A 13,057-nucleotide genomic window follows, 5' to 3' on the forward strand; every position below is an offset into this window, starting at 1 on the left:
TAAAGAACAAATTCCTGGATATTTTGACAATACTGAGCTACCTCTTATTTGTTATATTTACAAGAAATCTACCCGGAAATTTGTGTTTAATTATAGTCAATTGTGTAAAGATGTTAATATCAGTGAAAATACACCTACTTCATGTAATTGCAGTAATTCCGAATATATTTATGGACCCATTTCCCATGTTATAACAGGAGATCTTAACATCGTTCAAGACCGAGAGTTAAAATCATTTCTCAGTAAAGGACCTAAATATCGTCCCCCGTCAATTATTAATTGGAATGAGTGTCGTAATATCATCCACGACTCACTCCTTACTTACTGTATGAAATGGATAAAACGGGAAAAAGCTGACAAAAAATCTTTGGACTCTTTTTTTAATTCAGTAATGAAGATAGTTGATATACGTATTCAACATTTTAAAGAACATTTTACTATTAACAATAACCACAATAAACCTATTTCTCGTATCAAACATAAACTAAAAGAACTAGCCAAGGAATTTGTTTTTGTCCCGGCCGATAAAGCTGCTAATAATATTATTATTGTTTGACGTAAATTTTACATCGAGGTTCTGAAAAAGGAAATCACCAATTCACCAACATTCCAACTGACTCCATTTTCAGAAAACGAAATCTGTAACAAACATAAACTTTTAGCCACCGCTTTACAAGCAGAGCCAAATACAATGAAAGTTCCAACTATGTATTGGCTTCCGAAGCTACACAAAACCCCTTACAAATATAGATTTATTTCGTCTTCAAGCCATTGTTCAACTACTAAATTGTCTATTATTCTTACCAGCACACTTGGTACAATTAAAAACCTTATAATAAATTGTTCAAATAAGGCCTTCGAAAATAGTGGAATAAATTACTTTTGGAGTGTCAAGAACTCGTTGGAAGTACTTGATAAATTGCATGCTTATATTGGTGATTTTGAATCTGTTCAAAGTTTTGATTTTTCTACCCTGTATACCACATTGCCTCACATTCTCATTAAGAAAAAATTCACACATCTAATTAAATGGGCATTCAAAAAATCAGAATGTGAATATATATGTTCAAACTCTTTTAGGTCATTTTTTAGTAGCAATAAACAAAAAAACTATGTTAATTGGACATGCTTTGATACTATATATGCCCTTGAATTTTTACTAGATAACATTTTTGTTCGCTTTGGAGATTCCGTATATCGTCAGATTATCGGAATTCCAATGGGGACTAACTGTGCACCACTTATTGCGGACCTCTTTTTGTATTGTTACGAGTTACAATTTATGACAAAAATAAGCAAAGACCCATCAAAACAACATCTGATAAACAAATTTAATAATACTTTTAGATATTTGGATGATATTTTGGCTCTCAATAATGACGACTTCAGTATGTATATTAATGAAATTTATCCTGGTGAACTCACTTTAAATAAAGCTAATACTAACAATGACCACTGCCCTTTCCTCGATCTTGATATCTTTATCACTAACGGAAAGCTGAATACTAAAATTTATGATAAAAGGGATGATTTTTCATTTCCTATCGTTAATTATCCGTTTTTAGATGGTGACGTTCCCTTGTCACCATCTTACGGTGTTTATATATCTCAACTTGTACGATTCGCTCGTGTATGTAACAATGTTTTAGATTTTAACGAGAGAAATTTATGTATTACTGAAAAATTATTACACCAGGGTTTTCGATATCACAAACTAGTCAAAACCTTTACTAAATTTTATCATCGGTATAAAGACATCATTCGTAAATATAGCTCAACATGCAGACTTTTTATACGTTCAGGTATTTCACATCCAATTTTTTATGGAAATATTCTTTATAAAGCACAAAGGTGTCAGTATTCACCTCATAAACTTACAAAACCTTTGAATAGACTTATTAAGAAGGGATATAATTACGATACTGTTGTCAAGTCATTAAAGATTGCATATTTTGGCGTTAATATTGAGTCACTGATAAGGTCTTTGCGTCGGAACTAAACACATTTATTCTAAAAACAGTTGTTGGCATGACACGGGTTATGTTCTTCTCATATATGTTATGATGGTATGATACTAAACCCCTTACGGGAAGGATTGTGCCTGATGTTCATATGATGAAATCATAATCTTTCAGTCAGTTTAATTGAAGTCTGGAGCTGGCATGTCAGTTAACTGCTAGTAGTCTGTTGTTATTTATGTATTATTGTCATTTTGTTTATTTTCTTTGGTTACATCTTCTGACATCAGACTCGGACTTCTCTTGAACTGAATTTTAATGTGCGTATTGTTATGCTTTTACTTTTCTACACTGGTTAGAGGTATAGGGGGAGGGTTGAGATCTCACAAACATGTTTAACCCCGCCGCATTTTTGCGCCTGTCCCAAGTCAGGAGCCTCTGGCCTTTGTTAGTCTTGTATTATTTAAATTTTAGTTTCTTGTGTACAATTTGGAAATTAGTATGGCGTTCATTATCACTGAACTAGTATATATTTGTTTAGGGGCCAGCTGAAGGACGCCTCCGGGTGCGGGAATTTCTCGCTACATTGAAGACCTGTTGGTGACCTTCTGCTGTTGTGTTTTTTTATTTTGGTCGGGTTGTTGTCTCTTTGACACATTCCCCATTTCCATTCTCAATTTTATGTCAAATCTGATGTTCAAGTCTAAAAATGAGACAGGGGAATCCGTGTCTGTTATTTCTTCAATTTCTAGTTCTAGATGATATAATAATGGAACCCAATTAGAAACATTCGGATTTTTAATGCAAACCAATATATCTGAATATGAAATTAAATGATCTGGCATCTTTGATAATATTATGTTTGACACTTGTCCAAAGAAACACCGACTCATATGAAAAAATAAGAAGAGGTGCTCAGGTCGTGTATGACCATTTGTCCTAACGTCTACTACCAAATTCAACAAATGTGTTGTCAATAAGAAACTGAAGTTTAATAGATAACCTGTTCTCCTACGTAGCATGTTTTACGTTTTTATTCACTGTTAACAAAAAAATAAACAAAAAAAAAAAAAAGATTAAAAAAGAATAATGTTCAAATCTTACATATATGCAATATGTTTTTTTCTATACATATGGAAAAAAATCATTTATGTTATTTTTTTCTTTATATTTTGTGGGGCGTTATGTTTTCTGATCTGAGTGTCCGTTCGTCTGTCCGTTCTTCAAGTTAAAGCTTTTGATCAAGGTAGTTGTTAATGAAGTTGAAGTTCAATCAACGTCAAACTTAGTACACATGTTCCTTATGATATGATATTTCTAATTTTAATGCCAAATTAGAGTCTTGGCCTCGATTTCATGGTCAATTGATCAAAGAAAATGATAGTGCGAGTGGGACGTCCGTATACTATTATTGGTTGAGTTGCATATATTCATAAATTGTCTATAGAACTATTCGTTTAAATGCCGATTCCATTCCTTGTTCTTTTTTGCACATAATGTGTATATTTGTTCTATTAATGTAAACGTTTCTTTCTTTCGTATTCTTTTTATATATTCTGCATAACATAAGACATAGATTGATAAAAAGACCTAGTTATCAAATGTTTGAGATATACATAAGAATAATAAGATGTGGTTTGATTGCCAATAAAACAACACTCCGTCTAACATGTTTTAGACCAGATGACAAAGAAGTTACCGACTATAGGTCAAATTACGGTTTTCAACATTTACAAAACCAATACTACATAGTCAGCTATAAAAGGCCCGACATGAAAAAATGAGCCCCTTTTATAACAAAACACTGAACGAACAAATATTTTATTTCACATGATATTTAGATTAGCTATTCAAGCATGGGAATCATGGTAATTTTTCTTTTCTTTTCTTTTTTTTTTGGGGGGGGGTGGGGTTCAATTTCTGCTGATGGACCTAGGACCTAAAGTTAAAACAACTCGTTCAATAACTAAAGTTTATTTGTACACCGGCATTCAGTTAAGTACAATAATTCTTATTTATTTAAGTAGGGAAACATAAAGATGAAGTGTTGATATAAGTTTCAGCCAGTTATTTTCTATTTTCACATGCTTAATAAATGTTGTAAAAGTTATTTAATTGTAATAAGAATCTTCTTCCTTATTACTTTGGTTCCTCATTAGAAGATGAAACTATTAGATATTAGATATGAAAGATACAAAAAGTGGTGCTTATTTTTTTAAACTAGTCGGAAAGGAAGTAGTAGAGTCGAATAATTTCTGGTTTGTCATACATTTTTAAAAGATTTCTTGATATTCCTCCTAAATATCATTATTTACTTTATCACACATTTACGTGATTTATATTTTTAATTACTATTATGTTAAGAAGAAAGATAATTCGGGGATCTTTAATGGGAATATTGTCCTTAAAAATAGTAAAATGGAGATACTTATGCCTTAGAGTAAGGACAATAAAAAATCCCCCAAAAAACATACCCAATTTCATACATGAATTTATTTAAAGGTTTGACAAACTGCGACCCAAGAAAGTTATTAAAACCATGCACTGAGTTATATTCATTGGAATAAGATTGAGGGATTATATTTGTACTTAGAATATGTAGTACTATAATAATAAAGTGTATTTGGTAAATTTGAAAATAATCAATCGAAACAAAAAATAGATCTCTGATTTCCAAATACTACATATGAGCATAACGAAATCAGAGAACTATGTGTTAATTGATTGGAAATAATTAGATGATTTTCACGAAGACATAAAGAAAACAAAAAATATAAATGAGTATGAGAAAATGTGTGTGCTAGTTATATATAGTTAGAGAAGCTGTTGATGCATGTAAGTATATGTTATTAAAACAGTAATGAGCACGCAATTAACAACTATTATCGTTCTGACTAAACAAGAAAGATTCAAATTTCTACAGAGATACCAACAGTTTATATTAGACAGTTTAAATAAATCGTGTTTCTCTTATAGTGTGTGATAAATTGAAATTGTGAAATAGTGTTAATACTATCACCTTAATACGCATAACTTTAAAAAAAAAATGAAAATAGTTTAACTTCCGCATGTACATGCATTTAATCTAAACGTAAGTATGTTTCAAATTACAAGTACATGAGGTATTCAAATCAAGTGTTTCAATGATATGATTATCTTAAATTATGCACATCTTAATTTCATTGAAGTAAACATTATTTTTTTTACAAAATTAAAAAGGCATTTGAATAGTTTCTTAAGTGAAACGTTTTGAGAACCTTATACTGTCCGTGTAAATTAGGCTGAGAGAGGGGGGATAACCTATACCATCATGTTTTATGCAAAATATTGAGTTTTGCAATGTAATGGCAACAAAATTCATTTTTGGTCATCATGCAGACGATTTAATTTTACTCTAACATTTCTTTTTGTAAATTTGCTTTGGAATTTATCAAATTTAAGATGTGAGAAGACGTGTGCAATTTGATGAAATGGAAATTTTGGTCTTTTGTGGATAGTTGTCTCATTGGCAATCATACCACATCTTCTTTTTTATATTGTAGTTTCATATCACATCCTGCAATGGAAATTTGTCGAATCAAAGTACTCAAAGCTCTCTGAATACTGCATTTACGGGGGCTAGATATCACAGACATCAAAATAGATGGTGACGTCATGAAAGGACATTAGCATGTTCTGTTTCTTAGAGTAATCAATAACGAACATGAAATCGCTCTCTTTAAAGGCCAAACACATTAGTTGGTACATGAACCTTGGAAACTCTAATCGGATATTTTCATGTGAAATTGAAGGTTTGCAAGATGGCATCGTACAGTTGGAACAAGAAGTAAACGAAACAGCAAATGCATGGAATACAATCAATGACACAATACAAGATCTAAGTCAGAGGGTGACGGTGTTAGATAATAAATACTAACCTTTGGAAACACAGGAAACGCAAAGCTACGAGTAAGGTGTTTATAGATATAGGAAGATGTGGTGTGAGTGCCAATGAGACAACTCTCCATCCAAACAACAATTCAAAAATTAAACCATTATAGGTTAAAGTACGGTCTTCAACACGGAGCCTTGGCTCACACCGAACAACAAGCTATAAAGGGCCCCAAAATAACTAGTGTAAAACCATTCAAACGGGAAAACCAACGGTCTAATCTATATAAACAAAACGAGAAACGAGAAACACGTACATATTACATAAACAAACGACAACTACTGTACATCAGATTCCTGACTATCTATTTCTGTTGAAGAATAAAAAATACTGTGAATTCAGAAATTCTTGCGTGTATATATTTTTGCGATTTGTTCATTTTTTGACATTTTAAATTTTGCGATATTGAGAAAGATCCTGTTTAATTCATATTAAAAATTTCAAAATGCGAGTTTAAATTATTGCGACTTATAACCCTGTCGCATTTTTTCGCAATGATAAAAACACTCGCAATAATTTCTGAATTTACAGATGTCAGATGTGTGTATTTATCTTTTTGTGGGAAAAAGCAATGGGTCCGGTGCATATATTAAGTTTCTTATGGTAAAAAGCAATGGGTCAGGTGTGTTTACTTTTTTCTTGTGAACAATAGCAATGTGTCAGATTTTATAATTTATTTCTTGTTGGAAAAAGCAATGAATGGGTCAAGTGTGTATATTTGTTTTCTTGTAGAAAATAGCAATGGTTCAGGTGTGTATTTCTATTTTCTTGCAGAATGATGCAGAGATGGAATAGCAAAACAGAACCAAGGAAAAGCACAAATGTGGTCAAGGAACAAAACTTCATGGTAGTTATCGCCCTTCAAAATAAGTCAAGGTAAATCAATGTGCCTGCCATGATAGAGCATGAAGAATATCAATCGATTAGAATCTATTCCGTGAAAGTGTCGAGACCAAAAATACTAAAAATGTCGTTCTGTATGTGTTCCAATGTCGTTTGGTATTTTGTTGTACGTCAGTCTTTCTTTTGTTTCGTTTCCCCCTCTTAAAGTTGATGTGATCCCCGAGATGGCTTTATAAATATTTTGTTGACTGTTGAGTCTTATGCTGACGAAACGCGCATCTGGCGTACTAAATTATAATCCTGTTACCTTTGATAACTATCTTAGTTTTTAACCTGGATTACTCTCAATCGATTGATGACTTTCGAACTGCGGTTTACTAATGCTGCAATATAATAAACAAAATTACAAGCTTCAATGCGTTTCAATTACGTGACACAACATAGTGTATCGGATGCGTATGGAAGATGTGGAAATGTAGAACCAAAATATTATGTTAACGTATTCCAAAACTAACGCTTGTTCTCGATAGAAATGAAAAAGTGGTTCATTAGTATCATTATTTTCTTTTCCTGTTCGAAAGGCGTAATTGATTTGCACTTTTTTCAATGTCTGCGTCAACAATGTTTTTTTTTAAGTAGTTGTGAAGAGGTCAATAATTAAGAAATAATTCATGGGGGCTTGAATATATCGTTATTTTACCACGGGTTGGCCCTTTATGACAAATATTTTACCCTGAGCGATAGCGAGGGGTAAAATATCGGCATAAAGGGACAACCCGTGGTAAAATCTAGATATATTCAAGCCCCCATGAATTATTTCGATTCTAATAGGACAAATACGGCAACTTTTTTGGATCGAAGCGCTCTAGGTGGAGTCCATTATTTGCCGTTCCCATAAATTAACGCACTTTTAGATTGGCGTAAAAGAACGGAGCAAACAGAATAAGTGACATGCTCAAACTATTCACAAAACTTATTAAGATAGATTTGGATGAATTTCAATGATAACTTACTTATATGTCTTGTTTACGTTTCCTTGTTGTGATGATTTTCGGTTTCAAAAGCGTGTATTTTCCCGTTAAATGCTTAAATTATAACGTCATCATTCTATGACGTCGGGTACTTCATTCATTAAAAAACATATGACGTGGGAGTACGATCGGAACAGCCAATGCAATATATTCATATTTTACCACGGGTGTGTACTCAAAGCGTTTGAAGGACGTCATGTTAGAATTTGATAGTATAAATACGTATAAGTTTTAGTTGTAGGTCTGTAAATATAACCTTTCTTGTTTTGCCAAAGGTCTGAGGATTGAACTTTTTTTTTCTTTTTAAAAATATTCTAATTGTAGAAACTGTTATCTGAATCATATGAAAATATGTCATATTATATAACTACACTATAGAATTTGATACTAAAAATGTATATTGAGTTTGTCTGTTTTTTTTTCGTACATACTTCTGTTTGTCCATTTAATACACACGCTTTTCTTTAATGCCTCTGACAAGAATGAATATAAAACAGTTCGAAATGATGATTTGTAAACTTTTTACTGCTTCCATAACAGTGTGACGCATGATTTTTAGTTTCTAATAGTTTGAATTAGCATATGCTAAAAACGACAACAATTGTATTCCTGTTGCATCTGATTTTAGTGTTTGTATCGACCAGCATGAATCATCATAGTGTAAGTAAAGTATAAAGCATTTCCAACCAAATGATTAATTTGGCAACTCAATGCAATTCAATGACGAAAGATTCCATCTGACGTAGACACATGTATTTAAGTGTACTTTGTGAGATTTCCTTCGTTAATAGATAAGATTTGATATTCATTCAAGTTCATAAGCCTTTAACATACTTTTAAACATTTATCTGTCGATGAATTTTCATTTTAGTAATGGATGGGTACAGAGATTCGTCATTCCGCTGATACATATTATTATGATAATTGTGTACAAATGATGGTACAGAGGTCCGTGGGTCTGAGTACTATGAGTCTAAAGCTTAACAAATTCATGTTTATTGGGAAAAGCTTCAAATTCATCTTATTCAGGTTGTCGTTTGTTACTGTGTTACATTTTTTTTTTCGGTTTTTTGTTTGTACATTATTAAAACCGTTAATTTTCTTGTTTGAATCAAATTGTTAAACGTCTGTCATTTCGGGGACTCTCTTTCTGGTATACTTCGTCCCTCTTTTATAGCTGACTATGTTTTTTTTATTATTGAAGGCATTATGATGACCTATGACTCTTACGACATGTTATGTCAAAATTACGACAGCAAAGTCGTTATGACAACATGTTATGTCAAAATTATGACATTTTGTTAACAAATAAATATGGCAATTGAAGAAATACAGTGTTATCTTAGACGTTGGATAATTTTTCGATTAATGACATTCCAATAGCCAAACCGTCAACAGACATTCGAATTCGCCCTTATAATTAAGTTGTGACCGAGAAAAATATGATAACAACTGGCTTGCATATTTAACATACATGTATTAAAAAGAGAAAAAAATATCAGTTTTTGGAAGTTAAATAAAGGCAACAGTAGTATACCGCTGTTCAAAACTCATAAATCCATGGACAAAAAACAAAATCGGGGTAACAAACCAAAACCGAGGGAAACCCATTAAATATAAGAGGAGAACAACGACACAACACAGAAACGGACCAAGCATCAGACAAAACACCACGAGAATAACAAATATAACAAATATAATCGGCAAAGAAGTCATTAAAAGTTGTTGTTAATTGTGTTTCCATGGTTGTTACACATCATTTAATTTAAATGCTAACAGATGGTTGAATAGTTATCAAAGGTACAAGGATTATAATTTAGTGCACAAGACGCGCGTTTCGTCTACATAAGACTCATCAGTGACGCTCATATCAAAATATTTATAAAGTCAAATAAGTACAAGGTTGAAGACCATTGAAGATCCAAAATTCTTAAAAGTTGTGCCAAATACGGCTATGGTATCTATGCCTGGGATAAGAAAATCCTTAGTTTTTGAAAAATTCAAAGTTTTGTAAACATTATTGATACTCGTGTCACCACGGAAGTGTTGACTACTAGGCCGGTGATACCCTCGTCGAAGAAACGTCTACCAGCAGAGGCATCGACCTAGTGGTGTAAATAGTTATAAAAAGAGGGACGAAAGATACCAAAGGGACAGTCAAACTCATAAATCTAAAACAAACTGACAACGCCAAGGCTAAAAATGAAAAAAGACAAACAGAAAAACAGTAGTACACACGACACAAAATAGAAAACTAAAGAATAAACAACACAAACCCCGCCAATAACTAGGGGTGATCTCAGGTGCTCCGGAAGGGTAAGCAGATCCTGCTCCACATGTGGCACCCGTCGTGTTGCTTATGTGATTACAAATCCGGTAAATAGTCTAATTCGGTAGGTCACATTCATGAAAGGGAAGGGGATTGTAGTTACGACGTAAAGAACATATCCGATATCATTTGTGAAACGGTTATTCCATAACGGTCAACCAACTCGTGATGGCGTCCGTAAAATTTACGAAGGGATGATTTCAACTTCACCATTTGGAACTCTTGGTTTAAAAGCTTCCTTGTGAGCAGTAACCCTCTATCAAGAAAATCATGATAGGAAATGCAAGCACGGGAATATCTTATCAATTGGGAGATATACACCCCGTATGGAGGTGCTGCTGGAATGTTGCTACTTAGAAATGGAAATTGTCTACATAAGACTCATCAGTGACGCTCATATCAAAATAATTGTAAAGCAAAATAGAAGTAAAAACTTGTTTTGAAAATAGTAAATACCTAATCTATTTACTGCGTTTAGAACAAATAATCAATAATAAGGGAAAGAGAGAGAGACCAAACACAACATAGAAAACAACAACAATTAGTGGACATTGTATGCTATATATGAGGAATGACTGAAGTATTTTTTTTTTATGTCTATGAAGAATTAACATAAAAATGCTGTGCACACTTAATAACCCGCGTTGCTTTTAATCCCGCTGCAAATGTTTGCAACTCTGTCCTTATTCAGGAATCTGATGTACATAAGTCGTCGTTTGTTTGTGTAACTAATACGTGTTTCCAGTTTCTCAATTTTCATTTAGATTAGCGTTGGTTTTCCCGTTTGAATTGGTTTTACACGTCTAGTAATGTTAAGGCCCTTTATAGCTTGTTGTTCGGTGTGAGCCAAGCTTAAGGCTCCGTGTTGTAGGCCTTGCATTGACTTACAATGGTTTAATTTTTACAAACTGTTATTTGGATGGAGATTTGTCTCATTGGCACTCACACAACACCTTCTTATTTCTATTTCATAGTTTATATATTGACTAAAATTATGTTTGGCAATAGATTGAATAATCTTCATCAGATTTAGGAAATAAGCTTAATGCCTGAAAATTTCAAAATAACTTAATGCCTAAGAGTTAAGCTTAATGCTTAATTGCACTTATTGTCGGTATCATATAAATACTTTAAACTATACTAGGACAACTGATAGTTTGCTGAATCTGGCACAAATGTATTATTTATATAACTGAAAAACTTGAAGACTAGAAGAGCCTTAAAATAGAATCCGAACCATTACATGGTTTTAACGGCAGCAACAACAGTCAGTAGAACAATAGCAATTATCACAAGCATATTCAGTCAATACTTTAGTTGCTGAATGTTTCATAATTCGAGGATATACGCGAAAAAAGTTTCTACATATATTTATAAGAGATATGCAAATACATAAAACGCAAATAGGCAAAATTTATCGACGAATACTTAAAACAAACTTACCTTCGTGATTAGAGAAGTAAAACGAATATATCAAATTTAAAACACTGTGAATTGAATATATATGTTTAAAAAACGTTCTATGAAATAAAGGCGCTTACTTGGTTAAAGAAAATAACCGTGCAAGTCTTTTTATGAATTTAAGCATTCTGACAGAATCATGAATGCTTTTGGTTTATAGGTAGAGATAGATATGTGTCCCTTTTATGAACGACGGCCTTACAAAATGATAAAAGATGACGAAATATACCAAAGGGACAGTAAATCTCATAAATCGAAAATAAACCATATATAATCCTAAAGTGCTTCCGGTAAATTTGAAAATAAACAATCTCATTTAAATTTATATACGTGTATGGAGTTATTTTCTTTTAGAACAACAGGTCATTCTTTTTCAGAATCAACCCGGACGATACCATGTTTTAATGATATATGTGTGAGGTCATTATTTTCCTTGATAAACATGCAATCTGTGATGTATTGGAGAATTGATAAGAAGTAGTGGATTCGTAAACGATAATCAACGAGCGACTTTAGTCCATTTAACCCATTTCTAGTAAAACGACTATCTGTTTATTGATCTGACAATGAATCAACGAAATTTCATGAAAAGAATTTAGTATTTTGTCTTTTTTATTCTCTAATAGCTGGAAATGGTTAGATCCACACGGTTCACATTTATATTTAACTTAATGTAAGTGTAATTTAACTTAAATCGGTTGTTATCTACCCTCAATAATTCCAGATTGTATACTTGTAAATAAATATTTTATTCAATGTTTAATCATTACAATTTTTTTTATATTGATTAGAATTTAGTATTCATAATTTATTCCAAAAGACATATAATTATTTTACAGATTTTTTTGTAATCTTGTTTGGAAAGTTAAAATAAAATAGTAACCAACATTTGAAAACCTTGAATATTTACATTTAAAGTATTTAGCAACCACATGAGCATGTCAATAGTGTTATTATAATTCAATTGTTTGGTTTTACTTAAAGATAAAAAAAAATCTTTTTATGGTTTTATAAAGATTGGATTTACAACATATATACAAACGGACTATGATTATTTTAAATCTGAATGAAGTATAAATGCCACAATAAAACCACCTCACAAGACTGACAAAATAAAAACAATGATTGGTCTTAATTGAACAATAATATATAAATATTGTAAACTGGTCCGCTTTCATTATTTATGTTTAGATTTAGATTATTTCAACGTTATTACATTTGGCATCCGTCTTCAATCAGTAAATAAACTAGTAATATGTGTGGTACGCATTCTGAAACCCAAGCAAAATTGCTCAGGCTACAAATGTACAATATATAAGTATGTCAATTTTAAAGTGTAAGATGTAATCTGTTCATAGCCGTCATCGTCTAATCGTTCGCACAGAAAGACACAACTTTTATACCTACAGTACAAAGTTCACATTTTACTGTTTTTCACTACCAAAATATTTTTTTGAATCTGAATCTGAGGTATCTATATTTCATTTTTCATAACAAGTTGACA

This window comes from Mytilus trossulus, chromosome 12 (genome assembly GCF_036588685.1).
Source record: "Mytilus trossulus isolate FHL-02 chromosome 12, PNRI_Mtr1.1.1.hap1, whole genome shotgun sequence".
Taxonomy (NCBI): Eukaryota; Metazoa; Mollusca; class Bivalvia; order Mytilida; family Mytilidae; genus Mytilus; species Mytilus trossulus.